The sequence below is a fragment of the Littorina saxatilis genome, linkage group LG1, assembly GCF_037325665.1.
Source record: "Littorina saxatilis isolate snail1 linkage group LG1, US_GU_Lsax_2.0, whole genome shotgun sequence".
Lineage (NCBI taxonomy): Eukaryota > Metazoa > Mollusca > Gastropoda > Littorinimorpha > Littorinidae > Littorina > Littorina saxatilis.
In genome coordinates this window covers 92,736,206-92,751,619 of record NC_090245.1, presented here as the reverse complement: position 1 = coordinate 92,751,619, position 15,414 = coordinate 92,736,206, and the positions used below count along the sequence as shown (strand labels likewise).

At 38.6% G+C, this 15,414-nt stretch overlaps 2 protein-coding genes and 1 long non-coding RNA gene across 5 annotated transcripts in view; 2 read left to right on the top strand and 1 right to left on the bottom strand.

Moving 5' to 3' along the window:
* Window positions 1–6,382: 6,382 nt before the first annotated feature.
* On the bottom strand, window positions 6,383–8,162 carry LOC138945884 (uncharacterized). The gene is made up of 3 exons (XR_011449130.1): window positions 7,736–8,162; window positions 7,079–7,205; window positions 6,383–6,745 (listed from the first exon to the last, which is right to left on the bottom strand). It is a non-coding gene; the product is annotated as an uncharacterized lncRNA (long non-coding RNA).
* A 1,236-nt stretch (window positions 8,163–9,398) lies between these two features.
* The window catches only part of LOC138945823 (hemocyte protein-glutamine gamma-glutamyltransferase-like), a 38,043-nt gene continuing 32,027 nt past the window's right edge, over window positions 9,399–15,414 (top strand). The window contains exon 1 of the mRNA XM_070317331.1: window positions 9,399–9,539. The gene's annotated coding sequence lies outside the window, so the exon portion shown is untranslated. The remainder of the gene's footprint in view (window positions 9,540–15,414) is intronic.
* The window catches only part of LOC138945829 (hemocyte protein-glutamine gamma-glutamyltransferase-like), a 163,287-nt gene continuing 157,277 nt past the window's right edge, over window positions 9,405–15,414 (top strand). For all 3 annotated transcript variants that reach the window (XM_070317357.1, XM_070317368.1, XM_070317342.1), the window contains exon 1: window positions 9,405–9,543. The gene's annotated coding sequence lies outside the window, so the exon portion shown is untranslated. The remainder of the gene's footprint in view (window positions 9,544–15,414) is intronic.

The following is a 15,414-nucleotide window of genomic DNA, read 5'->3' as shown; positions in this document are numbered from 1 at the left end:
GCTGTGCGGACAGGAGGGTTACACAGGAGGGTCACGGGGCTTTGATCGCTGACACTGACCAGTCTTCAACACTCACACATTTGCTCGCCTGTCTGAAACGTAGGTGAGTCGCTTATGACTATTTTTACACCCCCGGTATAGGGGTGTGTATAGGTTTCACTCGATGTGTTTCGTTTGTTTGTGTGTTTGTTTGTTTGTGTGTTTGTTTGTTTGTGTGTTTGTTTGTGTTCGCAAGTAGATCTCAAGAATGAACGGACCGATCGTCACCAAACTTGGTGAACAGGTTCTATACATTCCTGAGACGGTCCTTACAAAAATTGGGACCAGTCAAACACACGGTTAGGGAGTTATTGGTGGATTTTGGTTTTTTTGGGGATCAACTACAGTTCAAGAATGAACGGACCGATCGTCACCAAACTTGGTGAACAGGTTCGATACATTCCTGAGACGGTCCTTACAAAAATTGGGACCAGTCAAACACACGGTTAGGGAGTTATTGGTGGATTTTGGTTTTTTGGGGGGATCAACTACAGTTCAAGAATGAACGGACCGATCGTCACCAAACTTGGTGAACAGGTTCGATACATTCCTGAGACGGTCCTTACAAAAATTGGGACCAGTCAAACACACGGTTAGGGAGTTATTGGTGGATTTTGGTTTTTCGGATATTCCCGGCGTTCTCAGTGTTACCGGCTATTTTTAGAAGGTCATCGCAATGTCCAGAACGCTTTCCTTGGACCCGTAAGTTGTCCTCACTGTAAAAGTGCAAAGGTCGAATCAATTTATAGCCACGCGAAAAATACACTCTCATCTATCTCTATATATTTATACAATAGATATAGATATATATATACGGCTTCTCTGTGTGTGTGTGTGTGTGTATTTGAGTGTGTCTGTAGAAAACACCTGTGTATTGCACAGTTCTGTTTGTGATGTGGTACCTAGGGCGTCGTCGACAAGTATGGGACTCGACATGATATGATCAGGAATGGCATTATGGCCCCTGAATCATGTTCGTGCTGTTCCCATTCCACGAGTCTGGAAGGGACCTAAGCTTGACGGGTCCATGGTTCGAAGCCGGCGTACAGTGCGCCACTCAAGCCGGGTATTCGGCTCTATTTAATCCACACGTGCTGAGCATGTTTTATATTATATAGATGAGACGGTTTTTACAAAAAATGCGGTCAGTAGGTGTTACAGAAAGAGTTATATTGATTTGTCTTTTTCTCCGCCTGTCTCTTTGTCCACTCAATCAACTTATTTTAACCACACTTGTTAGCAGTGCCTTCTCAGTTGGTGGCAGTGAGAATCGTAAAGACGGGGGTGTTTTTCCTATCTCGGAGGAATTTCTTGTTGTTGTTGTATTGCTTTGAGTACTTTTGAGAGCGCGCTAAAAAACCTGGTTTTAGTCGCACAAACACTTTAAAGTTTCGAGAGAAAAAAAGCAATACAAAAAACGCCGGCAAGTAAAAATGTATTGATGTTTGCTTTATGAGCGTTTCAGATTCTGCATAGTCTAATCTTTTTACATGCCCGTTTTTGTTGTTTTTGGGTGTATTTATTGTGAATATTAGAACACTATTACAATTTGTATTTTCAGACAGAATCACATGAAAATGGATCTTGCCCTACTGGCAGGACATTTTTCTGTTCGTTATTTAGCCCACAGTTTTATTACTTCATTGACATGTTTGACGTCTATGAAAGATATCGGACACCGATGGACATTTGGTTTAAACATAAGTTTATTTTAACAAAGGTTACAATCATGACATGTATACAAAGTTCACAGAAACAGCAACAAGCTAGAAGCTTATAGTGGTGTTCCTGCATGACAGTACAACATAAGGCGGTAACGGCTGAAAAATTTGTCTCAATAAACCAAATCTATTAATAACGTAATGAACGTTGCATAATGATGATAAAGAAAGACAGTAAAGGAAAGAAGGAGGGAAAGAAGATGAATAAAAGAAGAGGGATGGGTAGGAGATGTGCAGAAGTTAAAGTTGTTGTCCGGCTTGTAGAGCATTTATTCTGATTTACCCAAAGCGGCCTGAACGTTTAATGAACGAGTGTACGGTGGAAAAAATCTTCCTGTTCAAATCTGTGGAATACTGTCTGTCTCCGTTTAAAAGGTGGGGGAGGTGAATTATGTGATTGGGGAGGGTACAGTTTAAATGAAAAGCAAGCAAACATGAAAAGAAAATTGAACATTTCGTTAATATTTTGCCCATATATTTTCAGAGTGAACAAAATCTGAGAAATCAATCGGACAGACTTTATGATACAGAATTTTGAATATGATGACATCAGTTCCAAGAATCATATAAACGATTTTTTTTTAAATTTTTTTAATTTTTTTTTTTATTCAATTAATAAAACTCAAGATAACAAACATGGTAACTGTAGTTTCTGTTTGCACACATACTCTCTCATTTACATGCGGTTCAGAAAAAACTTTTACATTATACAAAAGGACAAAAAATAGTCATACGTGAAAAAAATATACGTGTCAACATGTGTAGCATCAAAATGATCATCATCATATATTGATCTTTTTAAAAACAATATTCGCATCATAATGTATGGCTGTCTTTACCTTATATCAAAGAAAATAAACAATAATTTGTTTTTAATTAATAAAACTTCAGACTAACGAAATCTCAAAACAACATGATTTCCAAAAATAATTTCCAGTGTTAATCGTGAATCGTTTTTTTTTTTTTTTAATGCTCACGCACATTTTTGTGATTAAAATAATGTGATTAATCTTCTTCATATTTTTGCTGTTACTTTTTATACCAAAAAGCACATCTGTAACATTCAACCTAATTCTTTCGCCAATGTTTACTAAAATGTACATTTCAATATATTTCCAAAACCTGAGCACTGTTGGGCATTGAAAGAAAAAATGCTCCAATGCAATACATCAGGTTCATCCTTACAATATGTACAGTTTTTATTCGCCTTCACTTTCATTTTACACAATAAAATATTAGTTGGATAAATGTTTTGCAATATTTTCCAATGCAGTTCACGTAATCGAACTTCACTAGTGACAGTGGCTGCTAAGTTCCAATTCTTTTCGTCAATTTCAAATCCTAATTTTCTTCTCCAAAATCCGTCTGAACAGGGTGGGCTGTATTGTTTTCCTACCAGAATCTTTCGAATTTCTTTTACTGATTTAACTTTTTTTCCACAAAAGGTCGGAATGTCACAGACTGAACAATTTACATCGTTTATATCGACATTTCTTGAAAGGAGATGTACAGCTGTTCGAACAACATTGTACTCAAGCAATCTATTTGCAGTGTAGCCAGTTCTTTCACACACTTCTTCATAGGAAGCAAAACGTCCATTCTCACACACATCGCTCACATACATTATACCACTTTTAATCCAATCCGCAAAAATAAGTGGGTTTCCTTGACAAATTATATCTTTGTTGTTCCACAACAAACCCGAAACAGAATTACCATTATTATCGACTTGATTGTTATCAAGCCATGCCTTCAACACAGCGGACCAAAATTCCGATTTAATATTGTCCAATCCTTTAAATGGTTTGCTATTAATGTTCGCAAAAAAACACTCAAATCGACTCCCAAAACGGTAAAACAGTGCTTTTGGGAGCCATGACCATTTCTGGTCTTCATTAGACAGAGTTAGGTTCACAACCCAGCTTAGCAAAAAGGAACACTGCATCTGACGCAAATCAATCATATTTAATCCACCTTGCTTTACTTTGTTACATAAAACAGTTCTTTTCACCTTTTCAAATGCTTTTCTGTTGCAGTCTTTTTTGCGCCACACGAAGCGAAACATTAACCTATTAATTTCAGTTGGAACGTCGTCTGGTACAATCAGCGCCTGCATTATATAGACAAAATGTGGCAGAATAAACGTTTTGAATACACAGACTTTACCAATAATGCTCAAATTCCTTTTCTCCCACACGCAGATGAGCCTTTTTGCAACATTCACTCTCTCTTCCCAATTCTCTTTCACTTTTGACGCACGCATATAATTACAGAAATATACACATAGAATTTTCATTTTGTCTGTACATGCAAAACCGCAACACTCATTCCTACAATTCTTCCGCGACCCAAACCACATTAGTTTGGATTTTTGGTGATATTTGGTGAAACCTGATATTTTCGAAAATTTACCAATCAAAGCCAGGGCTTGGAACATGTCATGTTCATCTTGCAAAAACAATGTAACATCATCAGAATACAACAATACTTTCAAAACTGTATTCATATCTCCGTTGTTCCATAATGACATACCCTTTATATTTTTGGCCTCTCGAATTTTGATTGCTAACAATTCAACTGCTAATACGAAGGCTAGTGCGGAAAAAGGACACCCTTGCCTTATTCCGGAATCAATATTAAAAAATTCAGATAACCAACCACAATAATTTACACAACTTTTTGCGTTTTTCATCAAAACATCAACCCATTTCACAAAATCAGTTCCAAAACCAAATTGTTCAAACATCTTCAACATAAACTCTTTGGAGATGCAATCAAATGCATGAAAAAAGTCAATTGACACCATCAATCCAGGCTTATTATGTAAATCTGCATGTTCTGAAACATCATCAACTAATCGCAATAAGGTTCAGATACGTCTACCTTTTATATACCCAACTTGATCCTCACTCACAACATTCCCAACAACACCAGAGAGCCGAAGAGCTAAACATTTCGCAAATAACTTATAATCTGTATTGGTCAGTGAAATAGGTCTCCAATTCCTTCAATCATTTCTTGACAAATCCTTTCCTTTATGAATCAGTGTAATTGCCGCTTTACACTGTGAATTAGATAGAGTTCCATTCTTAAAAGCAGAGTTAAAAGACGCAAGTATATACCTTTTTAGGCTCCTCCAAAAAAACTTTTAAAACTTAACTGTTAATCCATCAATTCCAGGCGCAGAACCATTATTCATACGCTTTAGAGCTGACAAAACTTCTCCTTCTACCACTTCCCCTTCACAACTGTCTTTCTGCTGATCATTTATTTTTAAAACCTTTGTTCCATCCAGCAGATGCTAGTCGGCTGAGATATCCAAGCTTTTGACACTGATTGTTGATTTGCCTGTGGAGACCGAGTATTACGCGCATCAAAACGTATTGCCTGGCAGGGCTACTTCAATGACAACGCCATCACATTTAACGAGCTGCATCAGTGGCCAAAGCAAGCGAAGATTTAATAACTGGTGCAGTTTCACTCCGGCAGAATCGAGAAAGATCAGGCATCACCAGCCAAAATTTTTATTTTTTTATTTATTTTTTTTTTTTTTTAAAGATTCAGTGGTACACGACAAAAAGCCATTGCAGATAAAGAGTCCCTTCGAAACCGGAAACAACTCAAGGCCATGCATGAACAAAGTGTACGTGTCACACGGGGATTCGGCTGGGCGGTTGACTAAACTGTGAAGACAAGCGCCATAGAATGTTGTACCGTAAAATGCTAATGCGCGTGGGTTTCATCAGGTTAGTATTGCTAGCGCTGTTTCCGTAAAAAGCTTTAACCGTTCTGGAAACCTCTTCTGAAAAGGAATTCGGCTTTAAATTATGAAAAACCAATGACATAAAAATACAAAATCAAAATCAAAATAAAAAGAGTTTTAGAATGCTAGAATAGATTTGTCCTACTTTCGATGTTATTCAAGTTTACGCGTGAATAATCAAAACGTGCATTCACGGGAAGTTGTGAACCAAACATAAAGATATGAATACCGTGGAGCACCGTGGCCTTGCTAATGTGTCCATAATCTAAGTTTAAATATTGCTGAAACTGCAAATGGCAGCGTGGCGTTATTAACATGAGTTGAATGAATTCAGTGGGATGTCATAGGACTCCACGGTTAGGCTTTACGAACAAAGAAACAAAGAACATTCTTTTGAAAGCCATTCGAGTTTACGAGCGAATGATAAAAACTGGATGTGTGCTTGTAGTAGGCCTACGTGCTTACTGAAAGCTGTCAACGTAAAGTAATGAATACCAAAGTTCGCCGTGACCTGTAAAGTGTTTTTATAATCCGTATTTGAAATAAATCTGAAGAGTGAAAGATATACGGGCAAAGTGGTGCGTAAATGAAATGATGTCAATGAAGGCCATGGCTTATTAAGCTAAGTTAGGTGAATGGGTTAGTAATTGTTTTTTAAAAGTGAATGAAGTCAGTGGAACGTAATGGGTCTCGCAGTAACGCAACGTTCGGTGGCTCGTTTGACGTAACCCTTGAGAACCCAAGCACACAGAAACTCTTCCATCGCCACCCCCGCAACAACCCCCCCCCTCCCAAGAACGACCCCCTACCCCCACCCGCCCTTAAGTTCACCTTTCCCTAAGGCAAAAAAAAAAATTGTCTGTTTAGGGTAACATGACCAAAAAAAGTAGGGTCGGTAGGTAGGTAGGGTTTTTTATGTGTTTTTTTGTTTGTTTTTTGTGTGTGTGTGTGTGTAAATGCTATGTTGGCTGAACATTCACTTCTTATATTTGATGAATACATGTTTCAAAACTAACGTATAAATAAAACAGAGAGAAAGGGAGAGAAAGAGAGAGAGAGAAAGAGAGATTCTACAGTGTATGTTCAAATTCACTTTAATCTCATTGTAGCCAGCAAACTGCTCAAACTCTTCAGGAATAGGAAGCACGCCGTGAACTTTGTTGGCTCTGTCGTTGATGGTGAGATGGTGAGAGGTGGCATACCACAGGGCGTTGGTCAGAACCTGTCAAAACAGATAAAAAAATTGTTTGAGGATGAAGAATAAGGACACAACGCCCATTGTTTGCAAGACTTTCGGATTTTTGGCATCTGTTGATTTGTGTATGAGAGAGAGAGAGAGAGAGAGAGAGAGAGAGAGAGAGAGAGAGAGAGAGAGAGAGAGAGAGAATGTTCAATTTTAACTGCATCCAATAGCATCAAAATTACGTCAAATGTCATTGAAAAAAGCACTCAGAGACACAGACACACACAAACAGACACACAAACACACACACACATACACAAGAAACCCAAGAACAAAACAACACTGACACTGTTTGAAACAAAGTTGGAGTACCTGTGTAAAATAAGCTCCTTCTTGGTCAGCTGTAACTTGTGGAAAATCTGCTCCCTTTGCTGCCAGGTAGTTCAGGACATCATCATACAGCTCGTCCTTCCGATTCAGTCCAGAGGTCTTCCCACAGCTGCAATTCAAATTCAAAAAGAATCTATTTAAAACGAGAGAGAGAGAGAGAGAGAGAGAGAGAGAGAGAGAGAGAGAGAGAGAGAGAGAGAGAGAGTACTCTACAAATTGGACCTTGTTGCAGAGTGTATGGAAAGTTGTCAGTTAATTGTTGTGGCATTTTTTTAAAACATGTTACTTTAATGTACTTGTACAGTGTGGTGGAACAGTGCTGTATATTATTTTTTCATGGGGATGAAATGATGACTGTTATACATTTTTGTGGTTGATTTGTCCCTTTTTGTTGGTGTAGGTGAGTGTTCCTTTATTTTCTGCACTGAAAGGAAGCAACTCGATGTTTACAACAACAACAACAAAACAAAACAAAAAATGCTTGGTTTCTATTAAAATTGGTAGCCTTGTCATCTGTGCATGTTTGTTTGAATGAATAAATAATGTCTATGTCTTTCAGTCATAATGTCTAATTAATACAAATTCTACGTTTAATGTGAGAAAGTGAAAGTTAAAAATAAAATTGGAAAACTCACTGACCTTTCTGCTTTCGGTTTGGGTAGCGATCGTGCTTTTGCAGAGCCCATCAGCACTTGAAAAGCGTTTGCCGGTTGTGAAACTGATGGCATTTCGGTCGCTTCCACATCAGCATCGACAATTTGGCTGCACTTGAAGTGAAGTGACTTGATATTGAAGGATTTTAACTCGCCAAGCGAAAGGCCCCAGTCCAGTTCAAAGCCGTTCTCACCAGAAAGAGATTCCGATCCCAAACACTGAACCTCGTAACCCTTAAGAAGGTCGGAATGAATGTCTTCGTAGATGTAGTGAAGTGTTGTTGATGTTGGGTATCTACTTATTAATTTCGTTTGTTCAAGATGGTCACACTTTTGAAAAACAATTGCATAACAGGTGCCGGCTTTGGCACTCGCCGCACTGATTTCGCGATGCGTAGTCATTTTTTTCACTTCTGTGATGACAAGGGAGGCTAATCTTAATGCTTGGTTACTTCCAGTATGGCGCGCGACGCTCACTTTCGTTCCTAATGAAACGCCAAATGTCTCTTTTTAGCATTTTTACCTCTTTTTTTTTCTTTCTTTTTTTTGAAATCAAAAAAAAGTTTTTGGGTCGGCGCCAAATCGATAGGGTCGGTCGGGTTACCCAAAACAGACAATTTTTTTTTTGGCCTAACCTAAAATCCTATCAATGCCTGCATGCTGATCTAACACTTTCAAGCTTGGTTACGTGGGTGTGTTAGTGTTATGTTTGTGGTTGTTTTTAATTTGTTTTTCAATGAGGGTAGGGCGGAGGGGAGAGGCATGAGTTTTAATCTCCACTCTTTGAACTTAACAACAGCTTCTCAATCCTTATTTTTCTTTTCTTTTTTATTTATTTTAGGAGGGATAGGGTATCTTTATTTTCCTTTAATTTAACAAAAGAGTTTACAAAAAAATGTGTGTCGTGACTAAAATAGCTCAAATAAATATCAGAAAGGGGTCTCTGCCGTCAATTTCTCTCTCTCTCTCTCTCTCTCTCTCTCTCTCTCTCTCTCTCTCTCTCTCTCTCTCTCTCTCCCTCTCTCTCTCTCTCTCTCTCTCTCTCTCTCTCTCTCTCTCTCTCGTTCTCTCTCTCTCTCTCTCTCTCTCTCTCTCTCTCTCTCTCTCTCTCTCTCTCCCTCTCTCTTTTTCTCTGCCTGGCTGCATGTCTGTCTGTCTGTCTCTGTCTCTCTCTCTGTCTCTGTCTCTCTCTCTCTGTTTGTCTGTCTCTGTCTCTCTCTCTCTATCTCTCTCTCTGTCTCTCTATCTCTCTCTGTTTCTCTGTCCCTGTCTCCGTCTCTCTCTCTCTCTCTGTCTCTCTCTCTGTCTCTCTCTCTCTCTCTCTCCTTCTTTCTCTGCCTGGCTGCATGTCTGTCTCTGTTTCTCTGTCTCTGTTTCTCTGTCTCTTTCTCTCTTTCTCTCTCTCTCTCTCTCTCTCTCTCTCTCTCTCTCTCTCTCTCTCTCTCTCTCTCTCACACACAATTTCTCTCTCTCACACAATTTCTCCCCCCCCCCCTTCTCTCTTCTCCTAATAAAAGCAGGACGCACGCAACTCCGCAGTCAGTGAGTGAGTTAGGCCCCACAGTAACGTACCACTTGAGCTCTTGCCTACTGTAGCGGCAGATTGATTCAACCTTTTTCCAGAACCTGGCACATCAATCTCTTCGTCCTCTCCACGTTCTACAATTAAAACTACAAGTTGCTACTACAGAGCTGTGCGGACAGGAGGGTTACACAGGAGGGTCACGGGGCTTTGATCGCTGACACTGACCAGTCTTCAACACTCACACATTTGCTCGCCTGTCTGAAACGTAGGTGAGTCGCTTATGACTATTTTTGTTGTTGTATTGCTTTGAGTACTTTTGAGAGCGCGCTAAAAAAACCTGGTTTTAGTCGCACAAACACTTTAAAGTTTCGAGAGAAAAAAAGCAATACAAAAAACGCCGGCAAGTAAAAATGTATTGATGTTTGCTTTATGAGCGTTTCAGATTCTGCATAGTCTAATCTTTTTACATGCCCGTTTTTGTTGTTTTTGGGTGTATTGATTGTGAATATTAGAACACTATTACAATTTGTATTTTCAGACAGAATCACATGAAAATGGATCTTGCCCTACTGGCAGGACATTTTTCTGTTCGTTATTTAGCCCACAGTTTTATTACTTCATTGACATGTTTGAAGTCTATGAAAGATATCGGACACCGATGGACATTTCGCTAATATTTTGCCCATATATTTTCAGAGTGAAAAAATCTGAGAAATCAATCGGACAGACTTTATGATACAGAATGTTGAATATGATGACATCAGTTCCAAGAATCATATAAACGATTTTTTTTTAAATTAAAAAAATTTTTTTTTTATTCAATTAATAAAACACAAGATAACAAACATGGTAACTGTAGTTTCTGTTTGCACACATACTCTCTCATTTACATGCGGTTCAGAAAAAACTTTTACATTATACAAAAGGACAAAAAATAGTCATTCGTGAAAAAAATATACGTGTCAACATGTGTAGCATGAAAATGATCATATGTCATCATATATTGATCTTTTTAAAAACAATATTCGCATCATAATGTATGGCTGTCTTTACCTTATATCAAAGAAAATAAACAATAATTTGTTTTTAATTAATAAAACTTCAGACTAACGAATTCTCAAAACAACATGATTTCCAAAAATAATTTCCAGTGTTAATCGTGAATCGTTTTTTTTTTTTAAATGCTTACGCACATCTTTGTGATTAAAATAATGTGATTAATCTTCTTCATATTTTTGCTGTTACTTTTTATACCAAAAAGCACATCTGTAACATTCAACCTAATTCTTTCGCCAATGTTTACTAAAATGTACATCTATATATATTTCCAAAACCTGAGCACTGTTGGGCATTGAAAGAAAAAATGCTCCAATACATCAGGTTCATCCTTACAATATGTACAGTTTTTATTAGCCTTCACTTTCATTTTACACAATAAAATATTAGTTGGATAAATGTTTTGCAATATTCTCCAATGCAGTACACGTAATCGAACTTCACTAGTGACAGTGGCTGCTAAGTTCCAATTCTTTTCGTCAATTTCAAATCCTAATTTTCTTCTCCAAAATCCGTCTGAACAGGGTGGGCTGTATTGTTTTCCTACCAGAATCTTTCGAATTTCTTTTACTGATTTAACTTTTTTTCCACAAAAGGTCGGAATGTCACAGACTGAACAATTTACATCGTTTATATCGACATTTCTTGAAAGGAGATGTACAGCTGTTCGAACAACATTGTACTCAAGCAATCTATTTGCAGTGTAGCCAGTTCTTTCACACACTTCTTCATAGGAAGCAAAACGTCCATTCTCACACACATCGCTCACATACATTATACCACTTTTAATCCAATCCGCAAAAATAAGTGGGTTTCCTTGACAAATTATATCTTTGTTGTTCCACAACAAACCCGAAACAGAATTACCATTATTATCGACTTGATTGTTATCAAGCCATGCCTTCAACACAGCGGACCAAAATTCCGATTTAATACTGTCCAATCCTTTAAATGGTTTGCTATTAATGTTCGCAAAAAAACACTCAAAGCGACTCCCAAAACGGTAAAACAGTGCTTTTGGGAGCCATGACCATTTCTGGTCTTCATTAGACAGAGTTAGGTTCACAACCCAGTTTAACAAAAAGGAACACTGCATCTGACGCAAATCAATCATATTTAATCCACCTTGCTTTACTTTGTTACATAAAACAGTTCTTTTCACCTTTTCAAATGCTTTTCTGTTGCAGTCTTTTTTGCGCCACACGAAGCGAAACATTAACCTATTAATTTCAGTTAGAACGTCGTCTGGTACAATCAGCGCCTGCATTATATAGACAAAATGTGGCAGAATAAACGTTTTGAATACACAGACTTTACCAATAATGCTCAAATTCCTTTTCTCCCACACGCAGATGAGCCTTTTTGCAACATTCACTCTCTCTTCCCAATAGTCTCCTGTCCGACAACCGACCTTCCCCTTGACCCTGCTTGTGACCTCAATTCCGGTTATTCCCCTTTTGGCGGGACATTTTCTGGGGGCATACTTCGTCCCTTTTAGTAGTGGGACTGCACGAAATCATGTGTTCTTCAGGTGACTGACAGAGTGCACTGTGTGTATGGAGAATGAAAAGTTGACTTGAAGTACACACAGAGATCTATTCGAGTCACTTTGCACCCGATTCTGAAGCCGAATACAAAATAAATCCTGTGTAGACTGTGGATCAAGTGGTCGTCCCGAACCTATCAGCTTGACCCTGCTTTGTGACCTCAGTGCAACTTCGGTCTGCGCGTGAAACCACATGAACCAGCAGAGAAAATGGTGAATAAACATTGCTGAATGAGAAAGCCGAAGATGTCAAAAAGTCCAATCTTTGGCGCATGAACAAAATTATTTGCAAAAGTCAATGAGAAAAGATCCTCAACGGGAAAACCGATCGCCTTCAACTTGCCCCGCACCTCACCTTGCACACACACGTTCTGGTTCTTGGGGTCGGTGGGCACTTGCAGTTGTTCCGCACACTTTGTCAACTGGATCAAGCTGTTCTTCGTGTATCCAGTTATCGTAATTCCTCTTTCTTGAAGATACTTTTTTTAATCTAGGTACGTAACAGTAGCAAAGTTTGTAGCACAAATTTCTTCTGTCGCATCACTTGTCGCCATGTTTAATGCCCCCGCAAGGGGCACGGTACTCTGTAAGCACCCAAAACCTCAAAGAGAGATAACTGGCGGAAACCTTCCTATTCTCTTTCACTTTTGACGCACGCATATAATTACAGAAATATACACATAGAATTTTTATTTTGTCTGTACATGCAAAACCGCAACACTCATTCCTACAATTCTTCCGCGACCCAAACCACATTAGTTTGGATTTTTGGTGATTTATGTTCAAACCTGATATTTCCGAAAATTTACCAATCAAAGCCAGGGCTTGGAACATGTCATGTTCATCTTGCAGAAACAATGTAACATCATCAGCATACAACAATACTTTCAAAACTGTATTCATATCTACGTTGTTCCATAATGACATACCCTTTATATTTTTGGCCTCTCGAATTTTGATTGCTAACAATTCAACTGCTAATACGAAGGCTAGTGCGGAAAAAGGACACCCTTGCCTTATTCCGGAATCAATATTAAAAAATTCAGATAACCAACCACAATAATTTACACAACTTTTTGCGTTTTTCATCAAAACATCAACCCATTTCACAAAATCAGTTCCAAAACCAAATTGTTCAAACATCTTCAACATAAACTCTTTGGAGATGCAATCAAATGCATGAAAAAAGTCAATTGACACCATCAATCCAGGCTTATTATGTAAATCTGCATGTTCTAAAACATCATCAACTAATCGCAAAAAGGTTCAGACACGTCTACCTTTTATATACCCAACTTGATCCTCACTCACAACATTCCCAACAACACCAGAGAGCCGAAGAGCTAAACATTTCGCTAATAACTTATACTCTGTATTGGTCAGTGAAATAGGTCTCCAATTCTTTAAATCATTTCTTGACAAATCCTTTCCTTTGTGAATCAGTGTAATTGCCGCTTTACACTGTGAATTAGATAGAGTTCCATTCTTAAAAGCCGAGTTAAAAGACGCAAGTATATACCTTTTTAGGCTCCTCCAAAAAAACTTATAAAACTCAACTGTTAATCCATCAATTCCAGGCGCAGAACCATTATTCATAGGCTTTAGAGCTGACAAAACTTCTCCTTCTACCACTTCCCCTTCACAGCTGTCTTTCTGCTGATCATTTATTTTTAAAACCTTTGTTCCATCCAAAAAAGTGTCAATTTTCAAGCTCATGTTTCCCTCATCAATTTTCCGTTAAGGTTGTTTGTTGGGGAATTTGAATTGGGTATTCGACCGATCAGTTACAATCACAGAACCTATTTTTGCGACAAAAGATGAAACATTGAGTCAATTCTGTTGTAAGCCGTGCTGTCCCTTTAAAGGAATCATCCTGGTCCTGTAAACCATCAGTTGCTAACTACATACATCCCCGGGCTTTTACATAAAGTACACACATCCTTTCGTTTGTGTTTGCTCTCCCTGAAGAACGAGCATTTTTTTCACGATGTTATTTTGTATCCCGGAACCAGTTGCATTTTAGCAGTTTTGACATCTAAAATAAAAACTGACTGCTGGTACGACAAAAATGTTGAAAAGCGAAAGAAAATGTTTATCATCAAGACAAAGACAGTAACATGCAAAGTTTTCAAAGTGTGATAGTAGGAGCCCGGATGTAGGTCAAGCGAGATGGTGGCGTGTTGATCAGAGGGTGTAAGACGCAGCTCGTTTCACCTGGGTAAGTGGAAGTAGGCTACCGAAAACCGCGCAACTACCCCGTGGTTGAGATGGCAGATGCTAGTCGGCTTTCTTTCTTTCTTTCTTTATTTGGTGTTTAACGTCGTTTTCAACCACGAAGGTTATATCGCGACGAGGGAAAGGGGGGAGATGGGATAGGGGAAAGGGGGGAGATGGGATAGAGCCACTTGTTAAGTGTTTCTTGTTCACAAAAGCACTAATCAAAAAATTGCTCCAGGGGCTTGCAACGTAGTACAATATATGACCTTACTGGGAGAATGCAAGTTTCCAGTACAAAGGACTAAACATTTCTTACATACTGCTTGACTAAAATCTTTACAAACATTGACTATATTCTATACAAGAACCACTTAACAAGGGTTAAAGGAGAAACAGAATCCGTTAGTCGCCTCATACGACATGCGGGGTGCAGAGAAATAAGGATGTGGAAAAGAAGACTTTTGGTAAGTGAAATAAAGGTGATGGATCCAGTCAGGTAGAAATAAGACAACAAGAAAAGAATTGGAAAACTGCAGGGAATAGTAGGGAGAGTTTTCTTGGAAGGAAATATAGGTGAAAGGACTGGTAAGGCAGAAATAAGACAAAAGAAGAGAAGAAACAGAACCGTTAGTCGCCTCTTACGACATGCTGGTTAGCATCGGGTAAATTCTTTCTAGTCCCAACCAATATGGGACTCCCCCTAACCCGCGGGGGGTTGCTAGTCGGCTGAGATATCCAAGCTTTTGACACTGATTGTTGATTTGCCTGTGGAGACTGAGTATTACGCGCATCAAAACGTATTGCCTGGCAGGGCTACTTCAGTGACAACGCCATCACATTTAACGAGCTGCATCAGTGGCCAAAGCAAGCGAAGATTTAATAATTGGTGCAGTTTCACTCCGGCAGAATCGAGAAAGATCAGGCATCACCAGCCAAAAGTTGGTTGGTGTTTTTTTTGTTTTTTTTTTGTTTTTGAAAGATTCAGTGGTACACGACAAAAAGCCATTGCAGATAAAGAGTCCCTTCGAAACCGGAAACAACTCAAGGCCATGCATGAACAAAGTGTACGTGTCACACGGGGATTCGGCTGGGCGGTTGACTAAACTGTGAAGACAAGCGCCATAGAATGTTGTACCGTAAAATGCTAATGCGCGTGGGTTTCATCAGGTTAGTATTGCTAGCGCTGTTTCCGTAAAAAGCTTTAACCGTTCTGGAAACCTCTTCTGAAAAGGATTGGGGCTTTAAATTATGAAAAACCAATGACATAAAAATACAAAATCAAAATCAAAATAAAAAGAGTTTTAGAATGCTAAAATAGATT